The sequence below is a fragment of the Carlito syrichta genome, unplaced genomic scaffold, assembly GCF_000164805.1.
Source record: "Carlito syrichta isolate Samal-C Ts95f unplaced genomic scaffold, Tarsius_syrichta-2.0.1 Scaffold315172, whole genome shotgun sequence".
Lineage (NCBI taxonomy): Eukaryota > Metazoa > Chordata > Mammalia > Primates > Tarsiidae > Carlito > Carlito syrichta.
Window position 1 is genome coordinate 27,978 of NW_007259268.1, and position 15,113 is coordinate 43,090.

The following is a 15,113-nucleotide window of genomic DNA, read 5'->3' on the forward strand; positions in this document are numbered from 1 at the left end:
CACATTCAGTTTTTAATGTTAATAGGATGTGTTCTTAGTACATGAGAGACAGGCTTCATAAGGAAGATTTTCCCAATATAATAATAATTTTTAAATAGATAGTCACATTAACTGAACTTAATCTTACATTATAGTGAGCTCCCTAGCACTGGAAATGTTTAAGCTAAGAGTAAAACACCTTCATTAGATGGAAAGTTGGCCTAGTCAGCCTTTAAGGCCCCTTCCAGGGTCCTATGTACTTGCTAAAAAGTGGACTGTGACATTTTTTCTTTGCCACCTTTGTTCAGTTCACATGCATATGAGAAAGTGACGAGCATGTCAAAAAGCCAACTTTCTTACTTCACTGTACTGCATTAAATGGTTAATTTTATGTATCAACTTGACTTAGCCATAGGGTGCCCACATATTTGTTCAAACATTATCCTGGGTGTTTCTAAGTGAGGGTGTTTTTGGAAGGGATAAACATTTAAATTGGTAGAATTTAACATTACATTAACATTTTAATTGCTGGAGTTAAGCAGATTGCACTCCATAACATGAGTGAGCCTCATCCAATAAATTGAAGGCCTGAACAGAAAAATAGACTAAACCTCCCAAGTAGGAGAGAATTTTCCAGCAAACTGCCTTTGAACTTCATCTGCAACATTGGCTCTCCTTGGTCTTAGCCTGCTGACCCATACTTCCCCACCACCACAATTTGGTCTGTTTCTCTAAAGAATCCTGACTTCAAAACTTCTTTCTTAGTCTCCTTTGCCTATTCTGTCTCCACGTTCCAATCTCGACACATGCTTTTACCCTTCTAACCTTGTATCCTACCACTCGCCCATCCTGGTCTTTCTGCTGTTCCTAGAAAATCTAAGCTAGCTCTCACCTCAAGGCCTTTACATTTGCTGTGTCTACTGCCTGAAGTACTCTTTCCCCAAATCTTCACAAAGACTTTCTCCTTCATAGTATTTCATGTCTCAACTTAAACATCATCTCCTCTGAGGGGCCTTCCCTAACTACCCTGTTATTCCCATTTCTTTCCTCCCTTCCATCCCTAACACCGGTTTGATTTCTTTATAGTCCTGACAAGTGGCTTGAATCAGGTTGACTTCTAGACAGAATCCCTACCATTTGCTTCCTGGGTCTGGATCTTTGGATCCACTTGTAGAAGAGACAGTGACTCCAGACCACACAAAACTTACTTAGTCCATGCCAAAGGAAATTGCTACCTCATACTACTTTAGCCCTGATAGCAAAGACAGAGAGACAGATCTCCAGAAGTGCATGTAGAAGGCGGGTTCTGGGCCTGACCCAGGTGTCATTACTGCATGGGGAGCAGGAGTAAGTGGAGAATGCATCTGTCTTGAGGGAAGACTAGCTGGGGAGAAATCTGACAGGTTCTGAGTCACCAAGCTCTACAATCAGATAATTACTTCTCCTTTGGAGCGGGGTAGAGAGAAGGACTGGTAATGGAAGAGTCTTTGCGGAAACATGAGGTCCAACAATTTAGGGTAATAAAAAATGTTATTCGAAGTGATTGGCTGAAAACCAAGTAAGTGGACTAGTGTACCTCTCAGAGATCTTCCTTCCACAACTTAACACTAGAAGAAATGCAGCCTCAGTGATGGCACCTAACACCTTCTTATTTTATCTAGAATATTGATCACACTCTACCAGTACCCTGGCTATGACAAATTCAAGCACATGTTGCCCCACCCCCATCCCAATATCCCTTCTACATAAACTTGGTTGCATAAGTTAATTATCTCCCTATTCCTGCCTTACAATTTAAATTGCTTTTCTCTTCAGTGGCTTTAGTCTCCTTCTGTATACCTGGAATATCTTGCTTAAATTTCAGGTTCTTCATTTCAACCAAGGATGCAACATGAAAGCAACAGGCTTATTGTGCAGAATGACACAGGTTGAAAATGTTAAAAAAAAAAAAAAAATAGTAGAGAAAAGAAAAAGTAAACACCCTTTCTTCTCTCATCTTCTAAAATGAACCCTCATCATTCTTCAGGCCCCTAACCAGGCTCACAACTCTATATGGCTGATCTCCCTGTGTGTGCCTGGTTAGTTTGATCTGAGCATCAATTGTTTCTCTTGATGGAAAATCACAAGTGAAAGAAAGAGTGACATTTTAATAAATAGTGAACATTTTCAAAGATAAAAAAGGCAACATAAACTGAATATGGGCCTTCAAATACTGAATAAGACAGAGCTATTGTTTCAAACCATATGAAAAGAAAACTTGTAGGAATAATAGCAGCATTCCTTTGAATGAAAACCTATTATCACACCAAGTATCCCCCTGAGAAAGCAATGAGAACCGATGTGGCATCTAAAGCCATTTCTAAATACACAGATTCTTAACATAAGAACCTTCTGAAGTCTTAGCTGTAACTAGGTACTTGAAGAGCACAGATGTCTCTTCTAGCATTCTTTTCCTAGTCAAAGTTTTAATTAAAAACAAAATTTATTACCTGATAGATATAATTTAACTATGTTTCAGCTAGGATTCTTCAGTTGCAAGCAACAGAAGCTAACTCCAGCTGACTAGAAAAAAAAAAAAAGACAGGGGGATATATTAAGAGCATATGGTAGCTGATGTTTGCTGAGTAAAAACTGAATGAGGTCTCGGTGGGCACAGAAACCAGGCTGCTCTGGGAATCTAGGTAGCTGAAATCAGTCAAGGGTCTCTTCATGATGCTACTGTTGAGTTTAATGAGTGCCAGCCATTTTTTAGTGTTCATATAAAATCCAGATTCTAATCCATGGATAGTGATCTGATTGCCCTTCCTTGGTCAATAGTAGCAGGACAATATCACTAAGTCTGCAACCACTGAGGGAGGGATGAGTCTATGAAACAAAAAAATGAAGCTTTTACCAGAAGACAAAAACGAATTATGCTAGAGTGCTGGTGGGAAGGAAAATAAATGTTCACTCTAGACAACCAGGTGATTGACATTTGATAACAGTGACTAATTTAATACATTACGTTAATATAATAGTAATGTGCATTGGCTTTCGCAGGGTACTTTGCATAGTGATTGTCATGCATTTGCCCCAGAGGGAATATCCTACGTCTTACTGAAGGTACTGTCTCCCTTTCTCTTTAGAGCACAACAAATTATTTCCATTCACTTCTCACAGTGTGCATGCCATATCTTTTTTATTTTCTCTTTTTCTGTTTAAACACTCAGATGTATCTAAACCTCTACACTCTTTGAAGACCTGTAAGCTAAATATTGTTACTTTTTTTTCACTTTGGTGCTATTATTATTTTGGGGAGGGACACATACTCCCACTATAAATGGTTAGACTTGCTTAATATTTTCTCCTATGAAGCTCTAAATAGACAAACTTTTTTTAAAAATTTGAGTTTTCATTGTGGATCTTATTTTTATATCCCTTGTGAACCAACAGTCATATACAGAGTTTGTTTATTTATATCTTTGGATCTTTTATTTTTAAGATTCTGACAGCTAAGGGAATATTTGCTCTTTCCTTTTAGTGACAAAATTAAAATAATAATCTTAAAGAAACCTTTAAAGTTTCTATTTAAAAAATTCCATCAGCACTCATGTGTAAACATACTGCTGCTGTGCTTTAAGGAGTGATGAAAATGATGGAATTGTCATCAGCAGGGCAGGTTTTGTTTTATAACTATTAAGAAAGTGATGAGTAGCCAAGCATTTGTCTAGAGTCCCTGATTCCTCATTCAATCCATCAGCAATCCTTTAGGAACTGCCTTTAAACATTAGCCTGTGTAAGTCCATTTATCCCCATTTCCATGGCCAGCGTCCTAGTCCTGGTCTCCTCCATCTGACATCTGGCATTAGTAAGAGACTCCTAAAGTTTTCCTAGGTTCCATTCATACCTGACTCTGCAGGTAGCAGGCACAGTTACCTTTCAGTATCATAGAGCATGTCAACTCCATGTCAACCCTCTCCTGGCTTTCCATCACACCCGGAATGAAACCCTAACTCCTCCACAGGGCCAACAAGGCCTGATATAATGCACCTGTCAGCCTCTCCCATGAGAGGCTCCCATGCTATGTCCTTGCCATTCCTTGAATGAGCAACTGGAGCCCACCTCGGGGCCTTATACTTGCTGTTCTCTTTGCCTCCAACACTCTGTCTCCAGGAGGATGCACAGCTTGCTCCTCCTTCCTGCCTCTCAAGTCAGTTCAAATAGCAGGTCCCTGGAGAGGCCTCAGTGATTCGTCACCTTTTCTGTATTGCTACCCAGTCTCGTTCCCACTCTCTCTCCATTCCTCTATAATGGAATTTTCTGCAGCACACACAATCTAAAATTATTTTTTGTATGTCTTTTATAGGAAGACAAGCACCATGGAAATAGAAAATTTGTCTTAATTGCTGCCTGTAACACCACCTATCTCATAGTATGTTCCCAGTTAATAGTTGTTGAATGAGCCGGGTTCGGTGGCTCAGCCTGTAATCCCGCACCTTTGGGAGGCTGAGGTGAGTGGTTTGCCTGAGCCCGTGGATTCGAGACCTGCCTGGGCAGCAAGACCTCATCTCTACAATAAATAAAAAAAAAATCAGCCGGGCGTGGTAGCGCATGCCTGTAATTCCGGCTACTTGGAAGGCTGAGGCGGAAGGATCACCGGAGCCCAGCAGGTCGAGGCTGTGGTGGCCGGGAGCGGCCACTGCACTCCAGTCTGGGCGACAGAGTGAGACTCCAATTCAAAAAAAAAAAAAAATAGTTGTTGAATGAAAGAATTTTCCTCCTTCTGAAAACAATGTTTATTCTCATGAGCTATTTATGAGCCCAGTTATCATAATGGAGAAAGTTGACATGAATGCTGAAAACGGGAAGGTGAAAACGTGGTAGTATAATAGACCCAAAAGGAGGAAGGAACCTAGAGATCCCAATCATTTCAGATAACCTCCTACATGGTGCCAGATATCACTGAAAGACTGTCAGTAATTCTCTGCTTTCTCTCTGTACCTTAAAGATCTTTGGAAAGAATGCATATTCACCTGAGGGTGTAGTATCTTAGAGGACAGAGTTAGTGCCTTAGAGGACAGAGTTAGTTGAGCAAAGAAAACCAGAAATCCAGGCCTTCTGTGAAATCTCGCCTTGTGTCCTAACATTATAGAATTTGTCCACTTCCCTATGCATAAAGTTATGACCTAACTCTGACTCTACTTTGATCTCCAAAACAAACAGACACACATGCTAAGTGTAGTGGCAAGAGCTCTGCACTTGGAGTTAGAGACCATAGGCTTGAAGTTATGAGTGCTGACAATGGATAGCCTTGTGACTTTGGTCAAGTTTCAGATAAACATATGTCCCACCTCTACAGTGGAAATAATGCATTTCCTGCACAGGGTATCATGGAGAGGCTGTGAGATGTGGCTGTGAGGGGCTCAGTCCGACACTTCAGGGACGTGACGCAAAGCATGTTGGTTTCCTTCCATCTTTCACGCTCTGTAGCTCTTCTTTTCTTTCATCAAGCATGCACAAAAGATTGGTATGGCATGCCACATAGGCGTCCAGAGCATCGAGATATAGGTTTTTGAGGTTTGTTTTCTGAGCCTTGCATAATCAGATGAGTTATGTCTAATCAACCAGAGAAGCAACCTTCTTTGGCTACTAATAGCCTTAGATTTTGGAAATACATTGCCTTCACTGCATTTTATTCTCAGTGCATCACTAAAATGACAAGCTGCTTTCCTCAGAATGTATCAGGAATTCTGTTTCTTAGCAACACCCCTCCCACAGGCAATAAAAGACAGAACATAATTCCCTTTGGGCATTAGGAGTCTGCTCATAATACAGGAAAATGGCCAATTTCCCTGTAAGTGCAGAATTAGAAATCAGTTCTCTATGTTTGAAAGACAATACAATTGAGACCCTTCAAAGCAAAGCTTTTGAAAAGTTTAGTACATTTCTTATTTCAGGGCCTGCTATTTCAGGGCTTATTTTTAAGGATATTACTGAATTTTAATGCATTAGGTCATGATTCAAAATTAAGAATGAAGCCTTTCTAATTCTAAGCCCTTTCCTCCCACAACCTTCCAAGTTCATCTTTCAAGAAAGCATATCAACTTACTCATTTTTACCTACCAGATGCACTCTTCAGCTTTATATTCTAGATTTTAAAAAATAAAAATTTCATATTTTTGATGAAGTATAAAATCAGCTCATTATAGTCCTAAACTTTGTTTAAAGGTTAAAATCCAAATAAAGCTGGTATTTGTGATGCATCAATGGTTTACATTCCCACCAAATATACTAGTTCCTACATTATTAAGAAATTATTGTGTGCCAGGTACTCTACTTAGACTTTTAAATGCTTTATTTACTCCTCATAAAAACCTTGTGAATAAGTATTAATTCTCATTAACCATGAAACTGAGGCTTAGAAAAGTTAATTAACTAGTTCAAAGTCACACAGCTGGTAAGTAGAGACCCATGTGCATAATATATGAATCTTCATTCTCTAGCATTTTATTCATTAGTTACTTCCCTTTTTTCTTTATTTTTGTGCTCTGTCCTTCACTATCTTTGACCTAGTTTGTTGAGCCTAATTGCATAAATAAATAAAACCAAATGTAACTTTACATTTCTAGAAAAAGTTATATTTAATAGTTGCCCAAGGCATTGTGAACACATCCAGAATTAATACTTAATCATTTTACATTGTAAATGTATGTTGCAAAGATCCAGAATTAACACATAATTCTTTTTTTTTTTTTTTTTTGAGTTGGAGTCTAACTCTGTCGCCCAGACTGGGAATGCAGCCGCTGCTCCCGGCCACCGCAGCCTCGACCTGCTGGGCTCCGGCGATCCTTCTACCTCAGCCTTCCAAGTAGCTGCAACTACAGGTGTGCGCTACCACGCCTGGCTAATTTTTTTATTTATTGTAGAGATGAGGTCTCGCCTGCCCAGGCGGGTCTCGAACCCATGGGCTCAGGCAATCCACTTCAGCCTCCCAAAGGCGTGGGATTACAGGCTGAGCCACCAAGCTCGGCTACCTAATTCTTTTACACTGTAATTGTATGTTGCAAAAAAGATAGGTTGAGTGAATTCAGTGTAGTAAAAAAGTTTCAATGAGCTGTCAGTTATTTTCTGAACAGATAAGTTTATCACCACCAGAGTCAAACTATATTTTTTAGCTGTTTGATAATTAGGATAATTTACTACATCTTTTCTTCATCTGCAGTTTTGTCATGTCCTATGGATAACTAGGCGATGAGCAAGCAAAACAAATGTGGTCACAATTATTTAAAGTGTGTTGCCATGTGATGGATCTAATTTTTTCTTAGACACCTGACATGTGAATGGCTTACATTTTCTATGACTAAAAACAGTCTTGTCACTATAATTTAATTATCTACTTTTTAACTTCAACATGAGCACTCTGGCAAATATACTATTGGTTACGTTGTTGGTGCAATCCATCAAAGAACATTTAACATTTAGCTTTGTATTAAATAGTGTCTTGGGAGGGATCTCTCTCTCTCTCTCTCTCTCTCTCTCTCTCTCTCTCTCTATATATATATATATATATATATATATATGTATATATATATACACACACACACACACACACACACACACATATACATATATATGTATATTCTCTCTATAAATGTACATGAGTATATAGATAGATACATATTTCTATTTATAGTCACATATGTATACATTAAATGGAGTGTATTTTTTTTAATGTTTGCATCAACTTTAGTCATAATAGCCAAAAAAGGAAACAACCCAAATAGCTACTCAACAGGAAAACAGATACATCAGTTATCTAATATTCATAAAATGAAATACTACTTAGCAACTGAAGGGTAAAGTGATGCATATGACCAACCAAGATGAACCTCAAAATTATATACAGAGTAAAGAAGTCAGACACAAAAAAGAACATACGGTATGATTCCATTTGTGTGAGGCTCTTAAACAGGTAAAACTAATCTATGTGGATAGAAATCTGAACAGTGGTCATCACTGGTTAGGGGTGATGGGAAAGACAGTGGCAACTTTCTAGAGCTATTGAAAACTTCCACATCTTCATAGAGGTGTGGGTTACATGGGTTTGTGCATTTATTAAACTGACTGCACTGTACACTTAAGATCAGTGCTAAATGGAGTGTCTTAAGGGTCAAAATATTATATATATATATATATAAAATGGAGTGCTTATGATGAAAGGATGTGTTAAATACACTTTTTTTCTCTTAGCTACTTTGAGATAGGAGTCCATTGCTAGGGGCATATGATATTATTTTAAGGGGCATTAAACACACATGCTTCACATACAAGTAAATAAGAATAAAAATAAAAGTTGTACTTTATACAACAAAACAACCCATGAATGAATTTTTCTAGTAAGTTAGAGGAAATGCACTATACAAACTCTCACACTCCTTTTACCCTTGACCTTGGAGGAAGGTTTACTTGAGCTGGGCCTACAGTCTGTGACTACCAAATGAAGACAGGCTCAGTGGCTCAAAAGGTTCTCAGTTCCAAATCTTGGCCTCACTACAGGTTGCTCTAAGCAACTTTGTTTTCTATTGTGGCAGAGGAATGACAATGTTCACATTCAGAACCAAATTCCATGGGTATACCCAAGGTCATATATGATTCTTAGCACAATTGTAATTCTATCCTTTTCTGATCCATGAACAAAGTGTCACTAAATTTTAGGGAACATATAAGAATGACCTTGAAACAACTCTAATGTATAAGAGAGCAAATACCTTAATAACTTTGGTAATTGTGACCCAGCATAGTTTGAAGTTGAGTGGTAGACTAGCTTAGTGCTGACTACCCTCCCAGTCCAAATATGTGGAGAGGCTGGATAAGTGCATGCACGAAAATATTTTTTAAAATACATGACTAAGTCTGAAAGAAAAGAAAATCCCTACGTTTCAAAAATGAAAAGGGAAATTCAAAGCCAGAGCAGTAAGTGCATGAGCTGACACCAATAGCAATGGAGACAGGAGTGTCAATGGACTGAGGGACTGAGGATTTAGCACCTACAGGAGACAACTCCTTGAGTCTCAGACAGAAAGCTGGAATGAAACTTCACATAATGTCATGAACCCTGGAAAGAGTATTTATTGAGTAAAGAGGGCCAAGAAAACCTTAGCTTTCTGATCTGGGGACACAGCAACAAACATTTGTCTGTCCGTTACTCTGGTTTGAGTTAAAAACAAAATGTTTCCATAAGAAACCAGAACCAGGCCGGGAGCGGTGGCTCACGCCTATAATCCCAGAACTTTGGGAGACCAAGGTGAGAGGGCTGTCTGAGCCCACAGATTCGAGACCAGCCCGGGCAACCTAGACTTCATTTCTACAATAAATCAAAAAATTAGCCGGGCATGGCAGCATGTGCCTGTAGTTCCAGCTACCTGAAAGGCTGAGGTGGAAGGATCACCTGAGCCCAGCAAATTGAGGCTGCAGTGGCCGTGAGTTTGCCACTGCACTCCAGCCTGGGTGACAAAGTGAGACTCCAACTCAAAAAAAAAAAAAATAGAACTTTAGGCCTCCATTTTGTGTACAGAATCCAAATTAACTCCACCTTCTTCATATAAAATCCCAAGTTGAAAACTTTAATATAAAAAACTGATTCTGGCACCTCTGGGACCCTGATTGCTCTGATATATTCCCAAAGCCTCAGACATACAGGTTTTTCACTTAAAGAAATACCAACTTCTGAGCATAGCTATGAAACTAAAATGACAACCTCCATGAGGAAAGTATCCATCATGAAATGAGTTGCACCACAGCAGGAGGGTTAGCATTCCAAGAACTTGAGATAGTAAAACTGAAGGAAACCACAAAGTGAGACTGCTTTAAATGATAAGATATGTGGAAAGTGATTAAACAAACAAACAACAACAAAAAAAAACCCAGGTAAATTTGAAAAAAAATACAACTTCTAGAAATAAAAATATAGGCATAGAAATTTAGATCTGTAATAGATGTGTTAGCAGATTAGATAGGAGATAATAGAATTTGTGAACAGAAAAGGATTTTAAAAAATTAGAGGCAAGTACAGAGACAGAAGATATGAGAAAAGTGAAGACACATAGACTAGATTGGAAAAGTTTAACAATATGCCTGATAGAAGTTTCAGAAGGAAAGAGTAGAGAGAATGAGAGTCAATAGATAAAAATATAATGGGTGATAATTCAGAACTAAAGAAAGACATGAGTCTACAGATTGAAGAATCATACTGAGGTCATATGCAGAATAAATAAATCCAAATCTCATAATGAAACTACAAAATGCCAAAAGACAGAGAAAATCTACAAGGAAATGAGAGGGAGAAAAACAGATTAACTGCAATGGAACAAAGAATGACAGAACTCAGCAGCATTAGAGGCCAAAAGACAATAGATTAGTATCTTCTAAATGCTGAGGGAAAAGCTGTCAGTGAGACAGAGTTTAACACCCACAGTATCCACCTTCCCCTGCCTTCAAAATAATATTAAAGGAATTTAGAAAAAAAGGATACTTTTCCATAAAGGAAGGAATGGGATGCAAGTAATGAATAGTGCTATCAACAAAAATGGTAAATAAGTACATTTGAGCATAAATGACACTAACATTAGGTAGGAGAAAGGTTAAAGCCAAGGTGAAACAAACATCTGAAAAATGAGGGCAAGATGATAAGGAGTTAAAACATTCCAAAGTCCTTGTACTATGCAGTTCTGTTAAGCCAATATACTGTGCTGTATTAGTTTCCTAGGGCTGCCAAATTACCACAAACTTAGTGCTCTAAATAAATTAACAGAAACCTATTCTCTCAGTTATAGAAGCTAGAAATCTGAATCAAGGTGTTGGCAGGGTTAATTCCTTCTGGAGGTTCTGAGAGTGTTTCATGTCTCTCCTAGCTTCTGGTGGCTGCAAGTCCTTGGCGTTCCTTAACTTGTAGCCACATCACTCCCATCTTTGCCTCAGTCGGCATGTGGCCTGCCCCTTTGTGTGACTGTTTTCACGTTGTCTCTCCTTGTCTCTGTGTCTTTTCTGTCTCTTATAAGGACACTTATCATCGGACTTAGGACCTACCCTAATCCAGTATGATGTCATATTTAGATCCTTACATTAATTACCTCGGCAAAGACGCTTATGCCAAATAAAGTCATATTCCAAGGTTCTGGATGGACATATCATTTGGGGACAATTCAACCCAGTACTCATGTTAAAAATGTAAAAGCAACAAGTAAAAAAGTTTTTCTAAAAAGTAGAATGTATAAATTCTAAGCAAATAGAGGGAAAAAGTAACAAAGAAAGCAATCTCCTTGAAGGTGTAAAAGAAAAAATAAAAAGCTTAGTAAAAACATGATAAATGGTACGTGTAAGACCAAATAAACTAAAATGACTGAAAATGTAAACACTTAAAATTGTCAAAAGATAAATTCAGGTAGATTAAAAACAAAACCCACATATACCACTGCTGCTCTAAATATTCAGACTTGAGTTTCATCTTCTTTAATACTTTCCTTAGTGCCTTAGCTTAGTAAGACTGAAGTGTATTTTCATTTGATTGTCCATTAATGTTCATTTGATTAATGTAAAATCATTTTCATCTGCGACAACATTAAGACAAGACTATAAACAGACTTCACAGAATAGAGAAAAAAGAAAAAAATCCCTTTTAAGCCAAATTTCACCTTTTCAGGTGATAGCCAGTGAGTTAATTTATCTGGATCAGTTTCAAGATTTTTTATCTTTTAAGTACATTTAGATGCTTAAAAGATTAACAAAAGGTTAAAGCTGCAAGATTTATTTTTGATTCTCCACACATCTTTATTCTTCTGCCAATTCCATGTCTTAATAAAAAAAAAAAGAAATCGCCGGGCTCGGTGGCTCAGCCTGTAATCCCGCGCCTTTGGGAGGCTGAGGTGAGTGGATTGCCTGAGCCCGCGGGTTCGAGACCCGCCTGGGCAGCGAGACCTCATCTCTACAATAAATCAAAAAATCAGCAGGGCGTGGTAGCGCATGCCTGTAATTCCAGCTACTTGGAAGGCTGAGGCGGAGGGATCGCAGGAGCCCAGCAGGCGAGGTTGTGGTGGCCGGGAGCGGCCACTGCACTCCAGTCTGGGCGACAGAGTGAGACTCCAACTCAAAAAAAAAAAAAAGGAATCTTTGAAATTCCTGACTACAAAGAACAGCTCTTATTACCAAACCTGGTAGACGATGACGGATTTTCAATCATGTTGAGCATGAATTCTCAATGCACAGCATGGGTCAGTTTAATGAGTTCAGAATATTAAAAAAAAGTCACTTGCAAGCATACACACACACACACACTCAATCGATAGTTCTTACTTTATCTAAGAGTACAAGTTTCAAAATAAAATACAAAGTACAAAATTTGAGCACAATGCCAAATGAAGAAAACGTAGTTAACAGACGCAGTTTTCCTCTAAATCCCATTTTTATAAAAAGAAGCAATAGCCAGTTATCCCGAAACAGTGAGAACGATGATTTTAAGTGGAAAATATTATAAAATGTTTTAACGCAAGAAGTACCTCAGTCATTAAATTTAAAAGTCAGAAAAATTATCTGCCCTTCAGAGATATTGATGATCCTGACCCTGTGTAGGCCTAGGCTAGTGTGTGTTTGTATCCTAGTTTTTAACCAAAAAAAGCTAATAAAAACTTAGAAATGATTTCAGAATTTATACAGTAGAAAAGTTACAAGCAAAGGTTATTATAGAAAAAAATTTTAAAAATAAACCCAGTGTAGCCTAAATGCAGTGTTTATAAAAAATCTACAGTAGTACATAATCATAGTCTAGGTCTTCACATTCACTCACCACTCCCTCAGTGACACCACCCAGTCCTACAAGCTCCATTCATGGTAAGTACCCTGGTACAGGTGTACCCTTTTAAAAATCCTTTATACTGTATTTTCACTGTATCTTTTCTATGTCTGGATATCTTTAGATACACAAACACCAGTGTGTTCTAATTGCCTACAGGGTTCAGTATAGTAAATTGCTGTAGCGGTCTGGGGCTAAAGAGGAGCAATAGACTATACCCTATAGCCTATGTATGGAGTAGACTAGTCCATCTAGGTTTGTGTAAGTACACACTATGATGTTCGCACAATGACAAAATTGTCTAAATGGATTTCTCAGTATATATCCTCATTATCAGGTGATGCAAAATACCACAAAATAACAATACATTCTTAAGATTACAATCAGAAATATTTAAATGTATTTCACAAGCTCTGTGTTTAAGTAAAAGCTTCTACAATTGCCCTAAAATGCTATATTTAGATGAACAGAAGTTACCCTAATACCAGCTACTGAAGGGATAAGTAGAAATAAATTGTTGCCTACTGGCAGAGAATATGGGCTTATTAACTTTTTTGATGAAATTATTCTAAAGGGCATGAGGAATATCCCTAATTTGTTTTCCAATATAAACTGGTCAGTCATTTAAGTTCATTCTTGACCTACTTGTTTTCATGATTTACCAATTTTAGCCATCACTCACTACTTTAAGAATTTCTGCCTTGAGAGAACTTAAGATTTAAAATAGGAAGAAAAAAAAAGAAAACATATCTACGCTATTAAGTTTCAGAACAACTGTGTACTATTACAAGAATCCTTTACAGCTTTATCATCTATAAAGACAATTACTAAGTATGAAAAGATTTTAAAAATACAAATCCTAGGATCAATTAGTACTGACTGTTACATAAACAAGAAGGAAAATCTGCCATTCACAAAGTTTTATTTGGTCTTTGGGAAAAGAAAAAAATACATAATAAATTAGCTCAAGTATGTCTAGAACAAATCAAGTAGAACTCACCTCACAGAAGACTTATTACTGGGAAATTTTATGATTTTTCTGTAATAGACCAATCTTTTCAGTTTTGTTTTTGGTAATAATAATGTCAAATACTTTAAACCACTCCAGTCTTTGACTTACACTAATGTATACTGTGATTTATAAGCAGCAGCCTAATACTACTAATGGAACTACTAGTCATCAAATCCCTCTTTAATGGTGTCTTAAACATATTTCTTTTGTAATTTTAATCTTTTGAAGGCAGGGAACTGCATTATTTCACTTTTGAGATCAGACATACATTGGGAAAATCAACTAATTATACAAGGTTGTAATTTTATAAAAGCAAATCTTATTTAAAGGAACCTTTACAATAAGCATACAATAAGGTAACATGGCACCCAGGAACCAGTTATTTCACTTAATTCCCATAGCCCCAAATTTCTCAACAAAGAACATTCCATCCAAAAGGAGAGAAATAAAATGAAATAAAGTATCTTAGAGAAATAGACTGTCTTGAGGACTTTTTTTTTTTTAGATCCTTAAAAATATAGTATTCCTTATAAATTTGGTAAAATTTCTTTTTAAATATCAGTGGTGGTAGCAGGGACAATCATAGAACCACAGAATCAAAGGTAAAGAAGACTAGACTAGAAGATTCTTATCAAAGGATGACAAAGCCATACTTGTCATGGATAAGGTATACTAATTACTTCAAAGGGGAAAACCTATACAACCAGATATTTAAATTTATGTTTGGAATTTAGAAATTAGGGACAATGCATCTGCTAGATCTGTTAAAGCTTTTTGTATCAGGTAACTTAGATATAAAGAGCAGATAAGGACATTTTATAATTGAAAAGTGATGAAAAATAAATTTCTAAAACTTACCTTCATAGTAATGTATTTATGATATACTTCTGATACTTAATACCAAATCAATTAAAAATAAGAACAAGAGTTAAAGGCAGCCCTCCTCCTAGGCATTTAATAAGTCTTCCCTTATCTTTGGTTTCTGTGATCTTCACTAATAAAAATCTGAGATAATCTGCACACAAATCATTTTTACATAGATGTATTAATAATAAATGCTATTCCTTAAGTTCTAATTGGCCATAAATTATCAACTAGGTTCTTTTGAAACAGGAATCCACTATCATTTACATTAAAATTACTCAAATATTAAGAGGTAATAAGAATACACTTATATCTGGTGCAAATTTAATTTTATTAAACCTTACAATGAACGTTGTGGCATATCATTTTCCATTGTGTGACAATTTATCAGCTGGCATCTGAATACAGTACTTCTTTTGAAAAAATACACAATGG